Raw genomic sequence first — 16,778 nt, 5'->3', positions numbered from 1 at the left:
CTACGCCAGAACGGCCCCGGCAGCGCAAATGTCTCGGGCCGTCGAGGTCTGCTGCTTTGTCGTAAAAGGGAGTTTCGAAGGGCATGTCATGGGTGCGATCATACCAGCACTAATGCACCGGATCCCATCAGAACTCCGCAGTTAAGCGTGCTTGGGCGAGAGTAGTACTAGGATGGGTGACCCCCTGGGTAGTCCTCGTGTTGCACCCCTTTTATTTTTTGCCCGCTTTTTTATTTTTTGATAACATTTATTTTTTATTTTTCGGCTTTTGGCTTTTCCTCTTCGGATAATTTTTTCCCCCGAAAATAAACTGAGTCCGGAGACTGGCGGTGCCATGCCGCATAGCGGGAATAGCGCGTTGAATCCTACGCCAGAACGGCCCCGGCGGCGCGAATGTCTCGAGCCGTCGAGGTCTGCTGCTTTGTCATAAAAGGGAGTTTCGATGGGCATGTCATGGGTGCGATCATACCAGCACTAATGCACCGGATCCCATCAGAACTCCGCAGTTAAGCGTGCTTGGGCGAGAGTAGTACTAGGATGGGTGACCCCCTGGGAAGTCCTCGTGTTGCACCCCTTTTATTTTTTGCCCGCTTTTTTTTTTTTGATAATATTTATTTTTAATTTTTCGGCTTTTGGCTTTTCCTCTTCGGATAATTTTTTTCCCCCGAAAATAAACTGAGTCCGGAGACTCGCGGTGCCATGCCGCATAGCGGAACAGCGCGTTGAATCCTACGCCAGAACGGCCCCGGCAGCGCGAATGTCTCGGGCCGTCGCGGTCTGCTGCTTTGTCATAAAAGGGAGTTTCGAAGGGCATGTCATGGGTGCGATCATACCAGCACTAATGCACCGGATCCCATCATAACTCCGCAGTTAGGCGTGCTTGGGCGAGAGAAGTACTAGGATGGGTGACCCCCTGGGAAGTCCTCGTGTTGCACCCTTATTATTTTTTGCCCGCTTTTTTATTTTTTGATAATATTTATTTTTAATTTTTTGGCTTTTGGCTTTTCCTCTTCGGATAATTTTTTCCCCCCGAAAATAAACTGAGTCCGGAGACTGGCGGTGCCATGCCGCATAGCGGAACAGCGCGTTGAATCCTACGCCAGAACGGCCCCGGCAGCGCGAATGTCTCGGGCCGTCGAGGTCTGCTGCTTTGTCATAAAAGGGAGTTTCGAAGGGCATGTCATGGGTGCGATCATACCAGCACTAATGCACCGGATCCCATCAGAACTCCGCAGTTAAGCGTGCTTGGGCGAGAGTAGTACTAGGATGGGTGACCCCCTGGGAAGTCCTCGTGTTGCACCCCTTTTATTTTTTGCCCGCTTTTTTATTTTTTGATAACATTTATTTTTTATTTTTTGGCTTTTGGCTTTTCCTCTTCGGATAATTTTTTTCCCCCGAAAATAAACTGAGTCCGGAGACTGGCGGTGCCATGCCGCATAGCGGAACAGCGCGTTGAATCCTACGCCAGAACGGCCCCGGCAGCGCGAATGTCTCGGGCCGTCGAGGTCTGCTGCTTTGTCATAAAAGGGAATTTCGAAGGGCATGTCATTGGTGCGATCATACCAGCACTAATGCACCGGATCCCATCAGAACTCCGCAGTTAAGCGTGCTTGGGCGAGAGTAGTACTAGGATGGGTGACCCCCTGGGAAGTCCTCGTGTTGCACCCCTTTTATTTTTTGCCCGCTTTTTTATTTTTTGACAACATTTATTTTTTATTTTTCGGCTTTTGGCTTATCCTCTTCGGATAATTTTTTTCCCCCGAAAATAAACTGAGTCCGGAGACTGGCGGTGCCATGCCGCATAGCGGAACAGCGCATTGAATCCTACGCCAGAACGGCCCCGGCAGCGCGAATGTCTCGGGCCGTCGAGGTCTGCTGCTTTGTCATAAAAGGGAGTTTCGAAGGGCATGTCATGGGTGCGATCATACCAGCACTAATGCACCGGATCCCATCAGAACTCCGCAGTTAAGCGTGCTTGGGCGAGAGTAGTACTAGGATGGGTGACCCCCTGGGAAGTCCTCGTGTTGCACCCTTTTTATTTTTTTCTCCACTTTTTTATTTTTTGATAATATTTATTTTTAATTTTTTGGCTTTTGGCTTTTCCTCTTCGGATAATTTTTTCCCCCCGAAAATAAACTGAGTCCGGAGACTCGCGGTGCCATGCCGCATAGCGGAACAGCGCGTTGAATCCTACGCCAGAACGGCCCCGGCAGCGCGAATGTCTCGGGCCGTCGCGGTCTGCTGCTTTGTCATAAAAGGGAGTTTCGAATGGCATGTCATGGGTGCGATCATACCAGCACTAATGCACCGGATCCCATCATAACTCCGCAGTTAGGCGTGCTTGGGCGAGAGAAGTACTAGGATGGGTGACCCCCTGGGAAGTCCTCGTGTTGCACCCTTTTTATTTTTTGCCCGCTTTTTTATTTTTTGATAATATTTATTTTTAATTTTTTGGCTTTTGGCTTTTCCTCTTCGGATAATTTTTTCCCCCCGAAAATAAACTGAGTCCGGAGACTGGCGGTGCTATGCCGCATAGCGGAACAGCGCGTTGAATCCTACGCCAGAACGGCCCCGGCAGCGCGAATGTCTCGGGCCGTCGAGGTCTGCTGCTTTGTCATAAAAGGGAGTTTCGAAGGGCATGTCATGGGTGCGATCATACCAGCACTAATGCACCGGATCCCATCAGAACTCCGCAGTTAAGCGTGCTTGGGCGAGAGTAGTACTAGGATGGGTGACCCCCTGGGAAGTCCTCGTGTTGCACCCCTTTTATTTTTTGCCCGCTTTTTTATTTTTTGATAACATTTATTTTTTATTTTTCGGCTTTTGGCTTTTCCTCTTCGGATAATTTTTTTCCCCCGAAAATAAACTGAGTCCGGAGACTGGCGGTGCCATGCCGCATAGCGGAACAGCGCGTTGAATCCTACGCCAGAACGGCCCCGGCAGCGCAAATGTCTCGGGCCGTCGAGGTCTGCTGCTTTGTCATAAAAGGGAGTTTCGAAGGGCATGTCATGGGTGCGATCATACCAGCACTAATGCACCGGATCCCATCAGAACTCCGCAGTTAAGCGTGCTTGGGCGAGAGTAGTACTAGGATGGGTGACCCCCTGGGTAGTCCTCGTGTTGCACCCCTTTTATTTTTTGCCCACTTTTTTATTTTTTGATAACATTTATTTTTTATTTTTCGGCTTTTGGCTTTTCCTCTTCGGATAATTTTTTCCCCCGAAAATAAACTGAGTCCGGAGACTGGCGGTGCCATGCCGCATAGCGGAAATAGCGCGTTGAATCCTACGCCAGAACGGCCCCGGCGGCGCGAATGTCTCGAGCCGTCGAGGTCTGCTGCTTTGTCATAAAAGGGAGTTTCGATGGGCATGTCATGGGTGCGATCATACCAGCACTAATGCACCGGATCCCATCAGAACTCCGCAGTTAAGCGTGCTTGGGCGAGAGTAGTACTAGGATGGGTGACCCCCTGGGAAGTCCTCGTGTTGCACCCCTTTTATTTTTTGCCCGCTTTTTTTTTTTTGATAATATTTATTTTTAATTTTTCGGCTTTTGGCTTTTCCTCTTCGGATAATTTTTTTCCCCCGAAAATAAACTGAGTCCGGAGACTCGCGGTGCCATGCCGCATAGCGGAACAGCGCGTTGAATCCTACGCCAGAACGGCCCCGGCAGCGCGAATGTCTCGGGCCGTCGCGGTCTGCTGCTTTGTCATAAAAGGGAGTTTCGAAGGGCATGTCATGGGTGCGATCATACCAGCACTAATGCACCGGATCCCATCATAACTCCGCAGTTAGGCGTGCTTGGGCGAGAGAAGTACTAGGATGGGTGACCCCCTGGGAAGTCCTCGTGTTGCACCCTTATTATTTTTTGCCCGCTTTTTTATTTTTTGATAATATTTATTTTTAATTTTTTGGCTTTTGGCTTTTCCTCTTCGGATAATTTTTTCCCCCCGAAAATAAACTGAGTCCGGAGACTGGCGGTGCCATGCCGCATAGCGGAACAGCGCGTTGAATCCTACGCCAGAACGGCCCCGGCAGCGCGAATGTCTCGGGCCGTCGAGGTCTGCTGCTTTGTCATAAAAGGGAGTTTCGAAGGGCATGTCATGGGTGCGATCATACCAGCACTAATGCACCGGATCCCATCAGAACTCCGCAGTTAAGCGTGCTTGGGCGAGAGTAGTACTAGGATGGGTGACCCCCTGGGAAGTCCTCGTGTTGCACCCCTTTTATTTTTTGCCCGCTTTTTTATTTTTTGATAACATTTATTTTTTATTTTTTGGCTTTTGGCTTTTCCTCTTCGGATAATTTTTTTCCCCCGAAAATAAACTGAGTCCGGAGACTGGCGGTGCCATGCCGCATAGCGGAACAGCGCGTTGAATCCTACGCCAGAACGGCCCCGGCAGCGCGAATGTCTCGGGCCGTCGAGGTCTGCTGCTTTGTCATAAAAGGGAATTTCGAAGGGCATGTCATTGGTGCGATCATACCAGCACTAATGCACCGGATCCCATCAGAACTCCGCAGTTAAGCGTGCTTGGGCGAGAGTAGTACTAGGATGGGTGACCCCCTGGGAAGTCCTCGTGTTGCACCCCTTTTATTTTTTGCCCGCTTTTTTATTTTTTGACAACATTTATTTTTTATTTTTCGGCTTTTGGCTTATCCTCTTCGGATAATTTTTTTCCCCCGAAAATAAACTGAGTCCGGAGACTGGCGGTGCCATGCCGCATAGCGGAACAGCGCATTGAATCCTACGCCAGAACGGCCCCGGCAGCGCGAATGTCTCGGGCCGTCGAGGTCTGCTGCTTTGTCATAAAAGGGAGTTTCGAAGGGCATGTCATGGGTGCGATCATACCAGCACTAATGCACCGGATCCCATCAGAACTCCGCAGTTAAGCGTGCTTGGGCGAGAGTAGTACTAGGATGGGTGACCCCCTGGGAAGTCCTCGTGTTGCACCCCTTTTATTTTTTGCCCGCTTTTTTATTTTTTGATAACATTTATTTTTTATTTTTCGGCTTTTGGCTTTTCCTCTTCGGATAATTTTTTTCCCCCGAAAATAAACTGAGTCCGGAGACTGGCGGTGCCATGCCGCATAGCGGAACAGCATGTTGAATCCTACGCCAGAACGGCCCCGGCAGCGCGAATGTCTCGGGCCGTCGAGGTCTGCTACTTTGTCATAAAAGGGAGTTTCGAAGGGCATGTCTTGGGTGCGATCATACCAGCACTAATGCACCGGATCCTATCAGAACTCCGCAGTTAAGCGTGCTTGGGCGAGAGTAGTACTAGGATGGGTGACCCCCTGGGAAGTCCTCATGTTGCACCCTTTTTATTTTTTGCCCGCTTTTTTATTTTTTGATAATATTTATTTTTAATTTTTTGGCTTTTGGCTTTTCCTCTTCGGATAATTTTTTCCCCCGACAATAAACTGGGTCCGGAGTCTGGCGGTGCCATGCCGCATAGCGGGACCAGCGCGTTGAATCCTACGCCAGAACGGCCCCGGCAGCGCGAATGTCTCGGGCCGTCGAGGTCTGCTGCTTTGTCATAAAAGGGAGTTTCGAAGGGCATATCATGGGTGCGATCATACCAGCACTAATGCACCGGATCCCATCAGAACTCCGCAGTTAAGCGTGCTTGGGCGAGAGTAGTACTAGGATGGGTGACCCCCTGGGAAGTCCTCGTGTTGCACCCCTTTTATTTTTTGCCCGCTTTTTTCTTTTTTGATAACATTTATTTTTAATTTTTTGGCTTTTGGCTTTTCCTCTTCGGATAATTTTTTTCCCTCGAAAATAAACTGAGTCCGGAGACTCGCGGTGCCATGCCGCATAGCGGAACAGCGCATTGAATCCTACGCCAGAACGGCCCCGGCAGCGCGAATGTCTCGGGCCGTCGAGGTCTGCTGCTTTGTCATAAAAGGGTGTTTCGATGGGCATGTCATTGGTGCGATCATACCAGCACTAATGCACCGGATCCCATCAGAACTCCGCAGTTAAGCGTGCTTGGGCGAGAGTAGTACTAGGATGGGTGACCCCCTGGGAAGTCCTCGTGTTGCACCCCTTTTATTTTTCGCCCGCTTTTTTATTTTTTGATAATATTTATTTTTAATTTTTCGGCTTTGGGCTTTTCCTCTTCGGATAATTTTTTTCCCCCGAAAATAAACTGAGTCCGGAGACTCGCGGTGCCATGCCGCATAGCGGAACAGCGCGTTGAATCCTACGCCAGAACGGCCCCGGCAGCGCGAATGTCTCGGGCCGTCGAGGTCTGCTGCTTTGTCATAAAAGGGAGTTTCGAAGGGCATGTCATGGGTGCGATCATACCAGCACTAATGCACCGGATCCCATCAGAACTCCGCAGTTAAGCGTGCTTGGGCGAGAGTAGTACTAGGATGGGTGACCCCCTGGGAAGTCCTCGTGTTGCACCCTTTTTATTTTTTTCTCCACTTTTTTATTTTTTGATAATATTTATTTTTAAATTTTCGGCTTTTGGCTTTTCCTCTTCGGATAATTTTTTTCCCCCGAAAATAAACTGAGTCCGGAGACTGGCGGTGCCATGCCGCATAGCGGGAATAGCGCGTTGAATCCTACGCCAGAACGGCCCCGGCGGCGCGAATGTCTCAGGCCGTCGAGGTCTGCTGCTTTGTCATAAAAGGGAGTTTCGATGGGCATGTCATGGGTGCGATCATACCAGCACTAATGCACCGGATCCCATCAGAACTCCGCAGTTAAGCGTGCTTGGGCGAGAGTAGTACTAGGATGGGTGACCCCCTGGGAAGTCCTCGTGTTGCACCACTTTTATTTTTTGCCCGCTTTTTTATTTTTTGATAATATTTATTTTTAATTTTTCGGCTTTTGGCTTTTTCTCTTCGGATAATTTTTTTCCCCCGAAAATAAACTGAGTCCGGAGACTCGCGGTGCCATGCCGCATAGCGGAACAGCGCGTTGAATCCTACGCCAGAACGGCCCCGGCAGCGCGAATGTCTCGGGCCGTCGCGGTCTGCTGCTTTGTCATAAAAGGGAGTTTCGAAGGGCATGTCATGGGTGCGATCATACCAGCACTAATGCACCGGATCCCATCATAACTCCGCAGTTAGGCGTGCTTGGGCGAGAGAAGTACTAGGATGGGTGACCCCCTGGGAAGTCCTCGTGTTGCACCCTTTTTATTTTTTGCCCACTTTTTTATTTTTTGATAATATTTATTTTTAATTTTTTGGCTTTTGGCTTTTCCTCTTCGGATAATTTTTTCCCCCCGAAAATAAACTGAGTCCGGAGACTGGCGGTGCCATGCCGCATAGCGGAACAGCGCGTTGAATCCTACGCCAGAACGGCCCCGGCAGCGCGAATGTCTCGGGCCGTCGAGGTCTGCTGCTTTGTCATAAAAGGGAGTTTCGAAGGGCATGTCATGGGTGCGATCATACCAGCACTAATGCACCGGATCCCATCAGAACTCCGCAGTTAAGCGTGCTTGGGCGAGAGTAGTACTATGATGGGTGACCCCCTGGGAAGTCCTCGTGTTGCACCCCTTTTATTTTTTGCCCGCTTTTTTATTTTTTGATAACATTTATTTTTTATTTTTCGGCTTTTGGCTTTTCCTCTTCGTATAATTTTTTTCCCCCGAAAATAAACTGAGTCCGGAGACTGGCGGTGCCATGCCGCATAGCGGAACAGCGCGTTGAATCCTACGCCAGAACGGCCCCGGCAGCGCGAATGTCTCGGGCCGTCGAGGTCTGCTGCTTTGTCATAAAAGGGAGTTTCGAAGGGCATGTCATGGGTGCGATCATACCAGCACTAATGCGCTGGATCCCATCAGAACTCCGCAGTTAAGCGTGCTTGGGCGAGAGTAGTACTAGGATGGGTGACCCCCTGGGAAGTCCTCGTGTTGCACCCCTTTTATTTTTTGCCCGCTTTTTTATTTTTTGATAACATTTATTTTTTATTTTTCGGCTTTTGGCTTTTCCTCTTCGGATAATTTTTTTCCCCCGAAAATAAACTGAGTCCGGAGACTAGCGGTGCCATGCCGCATAGCGGAACAGCGTGTTGAATCCTACGCCAGAACGGCCCCGGCAGCGCGAATGTCTCGGGCCGTCGAGGTCTGCTACTTTGTCATAAAAGGGAGTTTCGAAGGGCATGTCTTGGGTGCGATCATACCAGCACTAATGCACCGGATCCTATCAGAACTCTGCAGTTAAGCGTGCTTGGGCGAGAGTAGTACTAGGATGGGTGACCCCCTGGGAAGTCCTCATGTTGCACCCTTTTTATTTTTTGCCCGCTTTTTTATTTTTTGATAATATTTATTTTTAATTTTTTGGCTTTTGGTTTTTCCTCTTCGGATAATTTTTTTCCCCCGACAATAAACTGGGTCCGGAGACTGGCGGTGCCATGCCGCATAGCGGGACCAGCGCGTTGAATCCTACGCCAGAACGGCCCCGGCAGCGCGAATGTCTCGGGCCGTCGAGGTCTGCTGCTTTGTCATAAAAGGGAGTTTCGAAGGGCATATCATGGGTGCGATCATACCAGCACTAATGCACCGGATCCCATCAGAACTCCGCAGTTAAGCGTGCTTGGGCGAGAGTAGTACTAGGATGGGTGACCCCCTGGGAAGTCCTCGTGTTGCACCCCTTTTATTTTTTGCCTGCTTTTTTCTTTTTTGATAACATTTATTTTTAATTTTTTGGCTTTTGGCTTTTCCTCTTCGGATAATTTTTTTCCCTCGAAAATAAACTGAGTCCGGAGACTCGCGGTGCCATGCCGCATAGCGGAACAGCGCATTGATTCCTACGCCAGAACGGCCCCGGCAGCGCGAATGTCTCGGGCTGTCGAGGTCTGCTGCTTTGTCATAAAAGGGTGTTTCGATGGGCATGTCATGGGTGCGATCATACCAGCACTAATGCACCGGATCCCATCAGAACTCCGCAGTTAAGCGTGCTTGGGCGAGAGTAGTACTAGGATGGGTGACCCCCTGGGAAGTCCTCGTGTTGCACCCCTTTTATTTTTTGCCCGCTTTTTTATTTTTTGATAATATTTATTTTTAATTTTTCGGCTTTTGGCTTTTCCTCTTCGGATAATTTTTTTCCCCCGAAAATAAACTGAGTCCGGAGACTCGCGGTGCCATGCCGCATAGCGGAACAGCGCGTTGAATCCTACGCCAGAACGGCCCCGGCAGCGCGAATGTCTCGGGCCGTCGAGTTCTGCTGCTTTGTCATAAAAGGAAGTTTCGAAGGGCATGTCATGGGTGCGATCATACCAGCACTAATGCACCGGATCCCATCAGAACTCCGCAGTTAAGCGTGCTTGGGCGAGAGTAGTACTAGGATGGGTGACCCCCAGGGAAGTCCTCGTGTTGCACCCTTTTTATTTTTTTCTCCACTTTTTTATTTTTTGATAATATTTATTTTTAATTTTTCGGCTTTTGGCTTTTCCTCTTCGGATAATTTTTTTCCCCCGAAAATAAACTGAGTCCGGAGACTGGCGGTGCCATGCCGCATAGCGGGAATAGCGCGTTGAATCCTACGCCAGAACGGCCCCGCCGGCGCGAATGTCTCGGGCCGTCGAGGTCTGCTGCTTTGTCATAAAAGGGAGTTTCGATGGGCATGTCATGGGTGTGATCATACCAGCACTAATGCACCGGATCCCATCAGAACTCCGCAGTTAAGCGTGCTTGGGCGAGAGTAGTACTAGGATGGGTGACCCCCTGGGAAGTCCTCGTGTTGCACCCCTTTTATTTTTTGCCCGCTTTTTTATTTTTTGATAATATTTATTTTTAATTTTTCGGCTTTTGGCTTTTCCTCTTCGGATAATTTTTTTCCCCCGAAAATAAACTGAGTCCGGAGACTGGCGGTGCCATGCCGCATAGCGGAACAGCGCGTTGAATCCTATGCCAGAACGGCCCCGGCAGCGCGAATGTCTCGGGCCGTCGCGGTCTGCTGCTTTGTCATAAAAGGGAGTTTCGAAGGGCATGTCATGGGTGCGATCATACCAGCACTAATGCACCGGATCCCATCAGAACTCCGCAGTTAAGCGTGCTTGGGCGAGAGTAGTACTAGGATGGGTGACCCCCTGGGAAGTCCTCGTGTTGCACCCCTTTTATTTTTTGCCCGGTTTTTTATTTTTTGATAACATTTATTTTTTATTTTTCGGCTTTTGGCTTTTCCTCTTCGGATAATTTTTTTTCCCCGAAAATAAACTGAGTCCAGAGACTGGCGGTGCCATGCCGCATAGCGGAACAGCGTGTTGAATCCTACGCTAGAACGGCCCCGGCAGCGCGAATGTCTCGGGCCGTCGAGGTCTGCTACTTTGTCATAAAAGGGAGTTTCGAAGGGCATGTCTTGGGTGCGATCATACCAGCACTAATGCACCGGATCCTATCAGAACTCCGCAGTTAAGCGTGCTTGGGCGAGAGTAGTACTAGGATGGGTGACCCCCTAGGAAGTCCTCATGTTGCGCCCTTTTTATTTTTTGCCCACTTTTTTATTTTTTGATAATATTTATTTTTAATTTTTTGGCTTTTGGCTTTTCCTCTTCGGATAATTTTTTTCCCCCGACAATAAACTGGGTCCGGAGACTGGCGGTGCCATGCCGCATAGCGGGACCAGCGCGTTGAATCCTACGCCAGAACGGCCCCGGCAGCGCGAATGTCTCGGGCCGTCGAGGTCTGCTGCTTTGTCATAAAAGGGAGTTTCGAAGGGCATATCATGGGTGCGATCATACCAGCACTAATGCACCGGATCCCATCAGAACTCCGCAGTTAAGCGTGCTTGGGCGAGAGTAGTACTAGGATGGGTGACCCCCTGGGAAGTCCTCGTGTTGCACCCCTTTTATTTTTTGCCCGCTTTTTTATTTTTTGATAACATTTATTTTTTATTTTTCGGCTTTTGGCTTTTCCTCTTCGGATAATTTTTTTCCCCCGAAAATAAACTGAGTCCGGAGACTGGCGGTGCCATGCCGCATAGCGGAACAGCGTGTTGAATCCTACGCTAGAACGGCCCCGGCAGCGCGAATGTCTCGGGCCGTCGAGGTCTGCTACTTTGTCATAAAAGGGAGTTTCGAAGGGCATGTCTTGGGTGCGATCATACCAGCACTAATGCACCGGATCCTATCAGAACTCCGCAGTTAAGCGTGCTTGGGCGAGAGTAGTACTAGGATGGGTGACCCCCTAGGAAGTCCTCATGTTGCACCCTTTTTATTTTTTGCCCGCTTTTTTATTTTTTGATAATATTTATTTTTAATTTTTTGGCTTTTGGCTTTTCCTCTTCGGATAATTTTTTTCCCCCGACAATAAACTGGGTCCGGAGACTGGCGGTGCCATGCCGCATAGCGGGACCAGCGCGTTGAATCCTACGCCAGAACGGCCCCGGCAGCGCGAATGTCTCGGGCCGTCGAGGTCTGCTGCTTTGTCATAAAAGGGAGTTTCGAAGGGCATATCATGGGTGCGATCATACCAGCACTAATGCACCGGATCCCATCAGAACTCCGCAGTTAAGCGTGCTTGGGCGAGAGTAGTACTAGGATGGGTGACCCCTGGGAAGTCCTCGTGTTGCACCCCTTTTATTTTTTGCCCGCTTTTTTCTTTTTTGATAACATTTATTTTTAATTTTTTGGCTTTTGGCTTTTCCTCTTCGGATAATTTTTTTCCCTCGAAAATAAACTGAGTCCGGAGACTCGCGGTGCCATGCCGCATAGCGGAACAGCGCATTGAATCCTACGCCAGAACGGCCCCGGCAGCGCGAATGTCTCGGGCCGTCGAGGTCTGCTGCTTTGTCATAAAAGGGTGTTTCGATGGGCATGTCATGGGTGCGATCATACCAGCACTAATGCACCGGATCCCATCAGAACTCCGCAGTTAAGCGTGCTTGGGCGAGAGTAGTACTAGGATGGGTGACCCCCTGGGAAGTCCTCGTGTTGCACCCCTTTTATTTTTTGCCCGCTTTTTTATTTTTTGATAATATTTATTTTTAATTTTTCGGCTTTTGGCTTTTCCTCTTCGGATAATTTTTTTCCCCCGAAAATAAACTGAGTCCGGAGACTGGCGGTGCCATGCCGCATAGCGGAACAGCGCGTTGAATCCTACGCCAGAACGGCCCAGGCAGCGCGAATGTCTCGGGCCGTCGCGGTCTGCTGCTTTGTCATAAAAGGGAGTTTCGAAGGGCATGTCATGGGTGCGATCATACCAGCACTAATGCACCGGATCCCATCAGAACTCCGCAGTTAAGCGTGCTTGGGCGAGAGTAGTACTAGGATGGGTGACCCCCTGGGAAGTCCTCGTGTTGCACCCCTTTTATTTTTTGCCCGCTTTTTTATTTTTTGATAACATTTATTTTTTATTTTTCGGCTTTTGGCTTTTCCTCTTCGGATAATTTTTTTCCCCCGAAAATAAACTGAGTCCGGAGACTGGCGGTGCCATGCCGCATAGCGGAACAGCGTGTTGAATCCTACGCTAGAACGGCCCCGGCAGCGCGAATGTCTCGGGCCGTCGAGGTCTGCTACTTTGTCATAAAAGGGAGTTTCGAAGGGCATGTCTTGGGTGCGATCATACCAGCACTAATGCACCGGATCCTATCAGAACTCCGCAGTTAAGCGTGCTTGGGCGAGAGTAGTACTAGGATGGGTGACCCCCTAGGAAGTCCTCATGTTGCACCCTTTTTATTTTTTGCCCGCTTTTTTATTTTTTGATAATATTTATTTTTAATTTTTTGGCTTTTGGCTTTTCCTCTTCGGATAATTTTTTTCCCCCGACAATAAACTGGGTCCGGAGACTGGCGGTGCCATGCCGCATAGCGGGACCAGCGCGTTGAATCCTACGCCAGAACGGCCCCGGCAGCGCGAATGTCTCGGGCCGTCGAGGTCTGCTGCTTTGTCATAAAAGGGAGTTTCGAAGGGCATATCATGGGTGCGATCATACCAGCACTAATGCACCGGATCCCATCAGAACTCCGCAGTTAAGCGTGCTTGGGCGAGAGTAGTACTAGGATGGGTGACCCCCTGGGAAGTCCTCGTGTTGCACCCCTTTTATTTTTTGCCCGCTTTTTTCTTTTTTGATAACATTTATTTTTAATTTTTTGGCTTTTGGCTTTTCCTCTTCGGATAATTTTTTTCCCTCGAAAATAAACTGAGTCCGGAGACTCGCGGTGCCATGCCGCATAGAGGAACAGCGCATTGAATCCTACGCCAGAACGGCCCCGGCAGCGCGAATGTCTCGGGCCGTCGAGGTCTGCTGCTTTGTCATAAAAGGGTGTTTCGATGGGCATGTCATGGGTGCGATCATACCAGCACTAATGCACCGGATCCCATCAGAACTCCGCAGTTAAGCGTGCTTGGGCGAGAGTAGTACTAGGATGGGTGACCCCCTGGGAAGTCCTCGTGTTGCACCCCTTTTATTTTTTGCCCGCTTTTTTATTTTTTGATAACATTTATTTTTTATTTTTCGGCTTTTGGCTTTTCCTCTTCGGATAATTTTTTTCCCCCGAAAATAAACTGAGTCCGGAGACTGGCGGTGCCATGCCGCATAGCGGAACAGCGTGTTGAATCCTACGCTAGAACGGCCCCGGCAGCGCGAATGTCTCGGGCCGTCGAGGTCTGCTACTTTGTCATAAAAGGGAGTTTCGAAGGGCATGTCTTGGGTGCGATCATACCAGCACTAATGCACCGGATCCTATCAGAACTCCGCAGTTAAGCGTGCTTGGGCGAGAGTAGTACTAGGATGGGTGACCCCCTAGGAAGTCCTCATGTTGCACCCTTTTTATTTTTTGCCCGCTTTTTTATTTTTTGATAATATTTATTTTTAATTTTTTGGCTTTTGGCTTTTCCTCTTCGGATAATTTTTTTCCCCCGACAATAAACTGGGTCCGGAGACTGGCGGTGCCATGCCGCATAGCGGGACCAGCGCGTTGAATCCTACGCCAGAACGGCCCCGGCAGCGCGAATGTCTCGGGCCGTCGAGGTCTGCTGCTTTGTCATAAAAGGGAGTTTCGAAGGGCATATCATGGGTGCGATCATACCAGCACTAATGCACCGGATCCCATCAGAACTCCGCAGTTAAGCGTGCTTGGGCGAGAGTAGTACTAGGATGGGTGACCCCCTGGGAAGTCCTCGTGTTGCACCCCTTTTATTTTTTGCCCGCTTTTTTCTTTTTTGATAACATTTATTTTTAATTTTTTGGCTTTTGGCTTTTCCTCTTCGGATAATTTTTTTCCCTCGAAAATAAACTGAGTCCGGAGACTCGCGGTGCCATGCCGCATAGAGGAACAGCGCATTGAATCCTACGCCAGAACGGCCCCGGCAGCGCGAATGTCTCGGGCCGTCGAGGTCTGCTGCTTTGTCATAAAAGGGTGTTTCGATGGGCATGTCATGGGTGCGATCATACCTGCACTAATGCACCGGATCCCATCAGAACTCCGCAGTTAAGCGTGCTTGGGCGAGAGTAGTACTAGGATGGGTGACCCCCTGGGAAGTCCTCGTGTTGCACCCCTTTTATTTTTTGCCCGCTTTTTTATTTTTTAATAATATTTATTTTTAATTTTTTGGCTTTTGGCTTTTCCTCTTCGGATAATTTTTTTCCCCCGAAAATAAACTGAGTCCGGAGACTCGCGGTGCCATGCCGCATAGCGGAACAGCGCGTTGAATCCTACGCCAGAACGGCCCCGGCAGCGCGAATGTCTCGGGCCGTCGAGGTCTGCTGCTTTGTCATAAAAGGGAGTTTCGAAGGGCATGTCATGGGTGCGATCATACCAGCACTAATGCACCGGATCCCATCAGAACTCCGCAGTTAAGCATGCTTGGGCGAGAGTAGTACTATGATGGGTGACCCCCTGGGAAGTCCTCGTGTTGCACCCCTTTTATTTTTTGCCCGCTTTTTTATTTTTTGATAACATTTATTTTTTATTTTTCGGCTTTTGGCTTTTCCTCTTCGTATAATTTTTTTCCCCCGAAAATAAACTGAGTCCGGAGACTGGCGGTGCCATGCCGCATAGCGGAACAGCGCGTTGAATCCTACGCCAGAACGGCCCCGGCAGCGCGAATGTCTCGGGCCGTCGAGGTCTGCTGCTTTGTCATAAAAGGGAGTTTCGAAGGGCATGTCATGGGTGCGATCATACCAGCACTAATGCACCGGATCCCATCAGAACTCCGCAGTTAAGCGTGCTTGGGCGAGAGTAGTACTAGGATGGGTGACCTCCTGGGAAGTCCTCGTGTTGCACCCCTTTTATTTTTTGCCCGCTTTTTTATTTTTTGATAACATTTATTTTTTATTTTTCGGCTTTTGGCTTTTCCTCTTCGGATAATTTTTTTCCCCCGAAAATAAACTGAGTCCGGAGACTAGCGGTGCCATGCCGCATAGCGGAACAGCGTGTTGAATCCTACGCCAGAACGGCCCCGGCAGCGCGAATGTCTCGGGCCGTCGAGGTCTGCTACTTTGTCATAAAAGGGAGTTTCGAAGGGCATGTCTTGGGTGCGATCATACCAGCACTGATGCACCGGATCCTATCAGAACTCTGCAGTTAAGCGTGCTTGGGCGAGAGTAGTACTAGGATGGGTGACCCCCTGGGAAGTCCTCATGTTGCACCCTTTTTATTTTTTGCCCGCTTTTTTATTTTTTGATAATATTTATTTTTAATTTTTTGGCTTTTGGTTTTTCCTCTTCGGATAATTTTTTTCCCCCGACAATAAACTGGGTCCGGAGACTGGCGGTGCCATGCCGCATAGCGGGACCAGCGCGTTGAATCCTACGCCAGAACGGCCCCGGCAGCGCGAATGTCTCGGGCCGTCGAGGTCTGCTGCTTTGTCATAAAAGGGAGTTTCGAAGGGCATATCATGGGTGCGATCATACCAGCACTAATGCACCGGATCCCATCAGAACTCCGCAGTTAAGCGTGCTTGGGCGAGAGTAGTACTAGGATGGGTGACCCCCTGGGAAGTCCTCGTGTTGCACCCCTTTTATTTTTTGCCTGCTTTTTTCTTTTTTGATAACATTTATTTTTAATTTTTTGGCTTTTGGCTTTTCCTCTTCGGATAATTTTTTTCCCTCGAAAATAAACTGAGTCCGGAGACTCGCGGTGCCATGCCGCATAGCGGAACAGCGCATTGAATCCTACGCCAGAACGGCCCCGGCAGCGCGAATGTCTCGGGCCGTCGAGGTCTGCTGCTTTGTCATAAAAGGGTGTTTCGATGGGCATGTCATGGGTGCGATCATACCAGCACTAATGCACCGGATCCCATCAGAACTCCGCAGTTAAGCGTGCTTGGGCGAGAGTAGTACTAGGATGGGTGACCCCCTGGGAAGTCCTCGTGTTGCACCCCTTTTATTTTTTGCCCGCTTTTTTATTTTTTGATAATATTTATTTTTAATTTTTCGGCTTTTGGCTTTTCCTCTTCGGATAATTTTTTTCCCCCGAAAATAAACTGAGTCCGGAGACTCGCGGTGCCATGCCGCATAGCGGAACAGCGCGTTGAATCCTACGCCAGAACGGCCCCGGCAGCGCGAATGTCTCGGGCCGTCGAGGTCTGCTGCTTTGTCATAAAAGGGAGTTTCGAAGGGCATGTCATGGGTGCGATCATACCAGCACTAATGCACCGGATCCCATCAGAACTCCGCAGTTAAGCGTGCTTGGGCGAGAGTAGTACTAGGATGGGTGACCCCCTGGGAAGTCCTCGTGTTGCACCCTTTTTATTTTTTTCTCCACTTTTTTATTTTTTGATAATATTTATTTTTAATTTTTCGGCTTTTGGCTTTTCCTCTTCGGATAATTTTTTTCCCCCGAAAATAAACTGAGTCCGGAGACTGGCGGTGCCATGTCGCAT

At 49.4% G+C, this 16,778-nt stretch overlaps 41 non-coding genes and 5 pseudogenes across 41 annotated transcripts; all 46 read left to right on the top strand.

Moving 5' to 3' along the window:
- The first annotated feature begins 90 nt into the window (after window positions 1–90).
- On the top strand, window positions 91–209 carry LOC149763641 (5S ribosomal RNA). Its single transcript, XR_016403284.1, has one exon. It is a non-coding gene; the product is annotated as a 5S ribosomal RNA (ribosomal RNA).
- Window positions 210–455: 246 nt separating this feature from the next.
- On the top strand, window positions 456–574 carry LOC149763640 (5S ribosomal RNA). Its single transcript, XR_016410892.1, has one exon. It is a non-coding gene; the product is annotated as a 5S ribosomal RNA (ribosomal RNA).
- Window positions 575–819: 245 nt separating this feature from the next.
- LOC149763639 (5S ribosomal RNA) lies at window positions 820–938 on the top strand (annotated as a pseudogene).
- A 246-nt stretch (window positions 939–1,184) lies between these two features.
- On the top strand, window positions 1,185–1,303 carry LOC149763638 (5S ribosomal RNA). Its single transcript, XR_016410891.1, has one exon. It is a non-coding gene; the product is annotated as a 5S ribosomal RNA (ribosomal RNA).
- A 246-nt stretch (window positions 1,304–1,549) lies between these two features.
- LOC149763637 (5S ribosomal RNA) lies at window positions 1,550–1,668 on the top strand. The gene has a single exon (XR_016401882.1). It is a non-coding gene; the product is annotated as a 5S ribosomal RNA (ribosomal RNA).
- A 246-nt stretch (window positions 1,669–1,914) lies between these two features.
- On the top strand, window positions 1,915–2,033 carry LOC149763636 (5S ribosomal RNA). The gene has a single exon (XR_016412251.1). It is a non-coding gene; the product is annotated as a 5S ribosomal RNA (ribosomal RNA).
- A 247-nt stretch (window positions 2,034–2,280) lies between these two features.
- On the top strand, window positions 2,281–2,399 carry LOC149763635 (5S ribosomal RNA; annotated as a pseudogene).
- A 246-nt stretch (window positions 2,400–2,645) lies between these two features.
- LOC149763634 (5S ribosomal RNA) lies at window positions 2,646–2,764 on the top strand. Its single transcript, XR_016410890.1, has one exon. It is a non-coding gene; the product is annotated as a 5S ribosomal RNA (ribosomal RNA).
- A 246-nt stretch (window positions 2,765–3,010) lies between these two features.
- On the top strand, window positions 3,011–3,129 carry LOC149763633 (5S ribosomal RNA). The gene has a single exon (XR_016403283.1). It is a non-coding gene; the product is annotated as a 5S ribosomal RNA (ribosomal RNA).
- A 246-nt stretch (window positions 3,130–3,375) lies between these two features.
- On the top strand, window positions 3,376–3,494 carry LOC149763632 (5S ribosomal RNA). The gene has a single exon (XR_016410888.1). It is a non-coding gene; the product is annotated as a 5S ribosomal RNA (ribosomal RNA).
- Window positions 3,495–3,739: 245 nt separating this feature from the next.
- LOC149763631 (5S ribosomal RNA) lies at window positions 3,740–3,858 on the top strand (annotated as a pseudogene).
- Window positions 3,859–4,104: 246 nt separating this feature from the next.
- On the top strand, window positions 4,105–4,223 carry LOC149763630 (5S ribosomal RNA). The gene has a single exon (XR_016410887.1). It is a non-coding gene; the product is annotated as a 5S ribosomal RNA (ribosomal RNA).
- Window positions 4,224–4,469: 246 nt separating this feature from the next.
- LOC149763629 (5S ribosomal RNA) lies at window positions 4,470–4,588 on the top strand. The gene has a single exon (XR_016401881.1). It is a non-coding gene; the product is annotated as a 5S ribosomal RNA (ribosomal RNA).
- A 246-nt stretch (window positions 4,589–4,834) lies between these two features.
- On the top strand, window positions 4,835–4,953 carry LOC149763628 (5S ribosomal RNA). Its single transcript, XR_016410886.1, has one exon. It is a non-coding gene; the product is annotated as a 5S ribosomal RNA (ribosomal RNA).
- Window positions 4,954–5,199: 246 nt separating this feature from the next.
- Window positions 5,200–5,318, top strand: LOC149763627 (5S ribosomal RNA). The gene has a single exon (XR_016407470.1). It is a non-coding gene; the product is annotated as a 5S ribosomal RNA (ribosomal RNA).
- Window positions 5,319–5,564: 246 nt separating this feature from the next.
- Window positions 5,565–5,683, top strand: LOC149763626 (5S ribosomal RNA). Its single transcript, XR_016410885.1, has one exon. It is a non-coding gene; the product is annotated as a 5S ribosomal RNA (ribosomal RNA).
- A 246-nt stretch (window positions 5,684–5,929) lies between these two features.
- LOC149763625 (5S ribosomal RNA) lies at window positions 5,930–6,048 on the top strand. Its single transcript, XR_016401880.1, has one exon. It is a non-coding gene; the product is annotated as a 5S ribosomal RNA (ribosomal RNA).
- Window positions 6,049–6,294: 246 nt separating this feature from the next.
- On the top strand, window positions 6,295–6,413 carry LOC149763624 (5S ribosomal RNA). Its single transcript, XR_016412249.1, has one exon. It is a non-coding gene; the product is annotated as a 5S ribosomal RNA (ribosomal RNA).
- A 248-nt stretch (window positions 6,414–6,661) lies between these two features.
- Window positions 6,662–6,780, top strand: LOC149763623 (5S ribosomal RNA). The gene has a single exon (XR_016402240.1). It is a non-coding gene; the product is annotated as a 5S ribosomal RNA (ribosomal RNA).
- A 246-nt stretch (window positions 6,781–7,026) lies between these two features.
- LOC149763622 (5S ribosomal RNA) lies at window positions 7,027–7,145 on the top strand (annotated as a pseudogene).
- A 246-nt stretch (window positions 7,146–7,391) lies between these two features.
- LOC149763621 (5S ribosomal RNA) lies at window positions 7,392–7,510 on the top strand. Its single transcript, XR_016412601.1, has one exon. It is a non-coding gene; the product is annotated as a 5S ribosomal RNA (ribosomal RNA).
- Window positions 7,511–7,756: 246 nt separating this feature from the next.
- Window positions 7,757–7,875, top strand: LOC149763620 (5S ribosomal RNA). Its single transcript, XR_016403838.1, has one exon. It is a non-coding gene; the product is annotated as a 5S ribosomal RNA (ribosomal RNA).
- Window positions 7,876–8,121: 246 nt separating this feature from the next.
- LOC149763619 (5S ribosomal RNA) lies at window positions 8,122–8,240 on the top strand. Its single transcript, XR_016408394.1, has one exon. It is a non-coding gene; the product is annotated as a 5S ribosomal RNA (ribosomal RNA).
- A 247-nt stretch (window positions 8,241–8,487) lies between these two features.
- On the top strand, window positions 8,488–8,606 carry LOC149763618 (5S ribosomal RNA). Its single transcript, XR_016410884.1, has one exon. It is a non-coding gene; the product is annotated as a 5S ribosomal RNA (ribosomal RNA).
- A 246-nt stretch (window positions 8,607–8,852) lies between these two features.
- Window positions 8,853–8,971, top strand: LOC149763617 (5S ribosomal RNA). Its single transcript, XR_016410883.1, has one exon. It is a non-coding gene; the product is annotated as a 5S ribosomal RNA (ribosomal RNA).
- Window positions 8,972–9,217: 246 nt separating this feature from the next.
- Window positions 9,218–9,336, top strand: LOC149763616 (5S ribosomal RNA). The gene has a single exon (XR_016401155.1). It is a non-coding gene; the product is annotated as a 5S ribosomal RNA (ribosomal RNA).
- A 248-nt stretch (window positions 9,337–9,584) lies between these two features.
- On the top strand, window positions 9,585–9,703 carry LOC149763615 (5S ribosomal RNA). Its single transcript, XR_016400439.1, has one exon. It is a non-coding gene; the product is annotated as a 5S ribosomal RNA (ribosomal RNA).
- A 246-nt stretch (window positions 9,704–9,949) lies between these two features.
- On the top strand, window positions 9,950–10,068 carry LOC149763614 (5S ribosomal RNA). Its single transcript, XR_016410882.1, has one exon. It is a non-coding gene; the product is annotated as a 5S ribosomal RNA (ribosomal RNA).
- A 246-nt stretch (window positions 10,069–10,314) lies between these two features.
- LOC149763613 (5S ribosomal RNA) lies at window positions 10,315–10,433 on the top strand (annotated as a pseudogene).
- A 247-nt stretch (window positions 10,434–10,680) lies between these two features.
- Window positions 10,681–10,799, top strand: LOC149763612 (5S ribosomal RNA). The gene has a single exon (XR_016410881.1). It is a non-coding gene; the product is annotated as a 5S ribosomal RNA (ribosomal RNA).
- A 246-nt stretch (window positions 10,800–11,045) lies between these two features.
- On the top strand, window positions 11,046–11,164 carry LOC149763611 (5S ribosomal RNA). The gene has a single exon (XR_016408814.1). It is a non-coding gene; the product is annotated as a 5S ribosomal RNA (ribosomal RNA).
- Window positions 11,165–11,411: 247 nt separating this feature from the next.
- Window positions 11,412–11,529, top strand: LOC149763610 (5S ribosomal RNA). Its single transcript, XR_016403649.1, has one exon. It is a non-coding gene; the product is annotated as a 5S ribosomal RNA (ribosomal RNA).
- Window positions 11,530–11,775: 246 nt separating this feature from the next.
- LOC149763609 (5S ribosomal RNA) lies at window positions 11,776–11,894 on the top strand. Its single transcript, XR_016410880.1, has one exon. It is a non-coding gene; the product is annotated as a 5S ribosomal RNA (ribosomal RNA).
- A 246-nt stretch (window positions 11,895–12,140) lies between these two features.
- Window positions 12,141–12,259, top strand: LOC149763608 (5S ribosomal RNA). The gene has a single exon (XR_016410879.1). It is a non-coding gene; the product is annotated as a 5S ribosomal RNA (ribosomal RNA).
- Window positions 12,260–12,505: 246 nt separating this feature from the next.
- LOC149763607 (5S ribosomal RNA) lies at window positions 12,506–12,624 on the top strand. The gene has a single exon (XR_016408813.1). It is a non-coding gene; the product is annotated as a 5S ribosomal RNA (ribosomal RNA).
- Window positions 12,625–12,871: 247 nt separating this feature from the next.
- LOC149763606 (5S ribosomal RNA) lies at window positions 12,872–12,990 on the top strand. Its single transcript, XR_016410877.1, has one exon. It is a non-coding gene; the product is annotated as a 5S ribosomal RNA (ribosomal RNA).
- A 246-nt stretch (window positions 12,991–13,236) lies between these two features.
- Window positions 13,237–13,355, top strand: LOC149763605 (5S ribosomal RNA). Its single transcript, XR_016410876.1, has one exon. It is a non-coding gene; the product is annotated as a 5S ribosomal RNA (ribosomal RNA).
- A 246-nt stretch (window positions 13,356–13,601) lies between these two features.
- LOC149763604 (5S ribosomal RNA) lies at window positions 13,602–13,720 on the top strand. The gene has a single exon (XR_016408812.1). It is a non-coding gene; the product is annotated as a 5S ribosomal RNA (ribosomal RNA).
- Window positions 13,721–13,967: 247 nt separating this feature from the next.
- Window positions 13,968–14,086, top strand: LOC149763603 (5S ribosomal RNA). Its single transcript, XR_016410875.1, has one exon. It is a non-coding gene; the product is annotated as a 5S ribosomal RNA (ribosomal RNA).
- Window positions 14,087–14,332: 246 nt separating this feature from the next.
- LOC149763602 (5S ribosomal RNA) lies at window positions 14,333–14,451 on the top strand. The gene has a single exon (XR_016412933.1). It is a non-coding gene; the product is annotated as a 5S ribosomal RNA (ribosomal RNA).
- Window positions 14,452–14,697: 246 nt separating this feature from the next.
- On the top strand, window positions 14,698–14,816 carry LOC149763601 (5S ribosomal RNA). Its single transcript, XR_016403018.1, has one exon. It is a non-coding gene; the product is annotated as a 5S ribosomal RNA (ribosomal RNA).
- Window positions 14,817–15,062: 246 nt separating this feature from the next.
- LOC149763600 (5S ribosomal RNA) lies at window positions 15,063–15,181 on the top strand. Its single transcript, XR_016410500.1, has one exon. It is a non-coding gene; the product is annotated as a 5S ribosomal RNA (ribosomal RNA).
- A 246-nt stretch (window positions 15,182–15,427) lies between these two features.
- LOC149763599 (5S ribosomal RNA) lies at window positions 15,428–15,546 on the top strand. Its single transcript, XR_016408301.1, has one exon. It is a non-coding gene; the product is annotated as a 5S ribosomal RNA (ribosomal RNA).
- Window positions 15,547–15,793: 247 nt separating this feature from the next.
- LOC149763598 (5S ribosomal RNA) lies at window positions 15,794–15,912 on the top strand. The gene has a single exon (XR_016410874.1). It is a non-coding gene; the product is annotated as a 5S ribosomal RNA (ribosomal RNA).
- A 246-nt stretch (window positions 15,913–16,158) lies between these two features.
- LOC149763597 (5S ribosomal RNA) lies at window positions 16,159–16,277 on the top strand. Its single transcript, XR_016410873.1, has one exon. It is a non-coding gene; the product is annotated as a 5S ribosomal RNA (ribosomal RNA).
- Window positions 16,278–16,523: 246 nt separating this feature from the next.
- LOC149763596 (5S ribosomal RNA) lies at window positions 16,524–16,642 on the top strand. Its single transcript, XR_016412248.1, has one exon. It is a non-coding gene; the product is annotated as a 5S ribosomal RNA (ribosomal RNA).
- Window positions 16,643–16,778: the final 136 nt, after the last annotated feature.

The sequence above is a fragment of the Phoenix dactylifera genome, chromosome 4, assembly GCF_051530095.1.
Source record: "Phoenix dactylifera cultivar Ajwa chromosome 4, Ajwa_hap1_PhDact_Kaust_v1.1, whole genome shotgun sequence".
In the NCBI taxonomy this organism is placed as follows: domain Eukaryota; kingdom Viridiplantae; phylum Streptophyta; class Magnoliopsida; order Arecales; family Arecaceae; genus Phoenix; species Phoenix dactylifera.
This window is presented reverse-complemented; position numbering and strand designations above follow the sequence as displayed.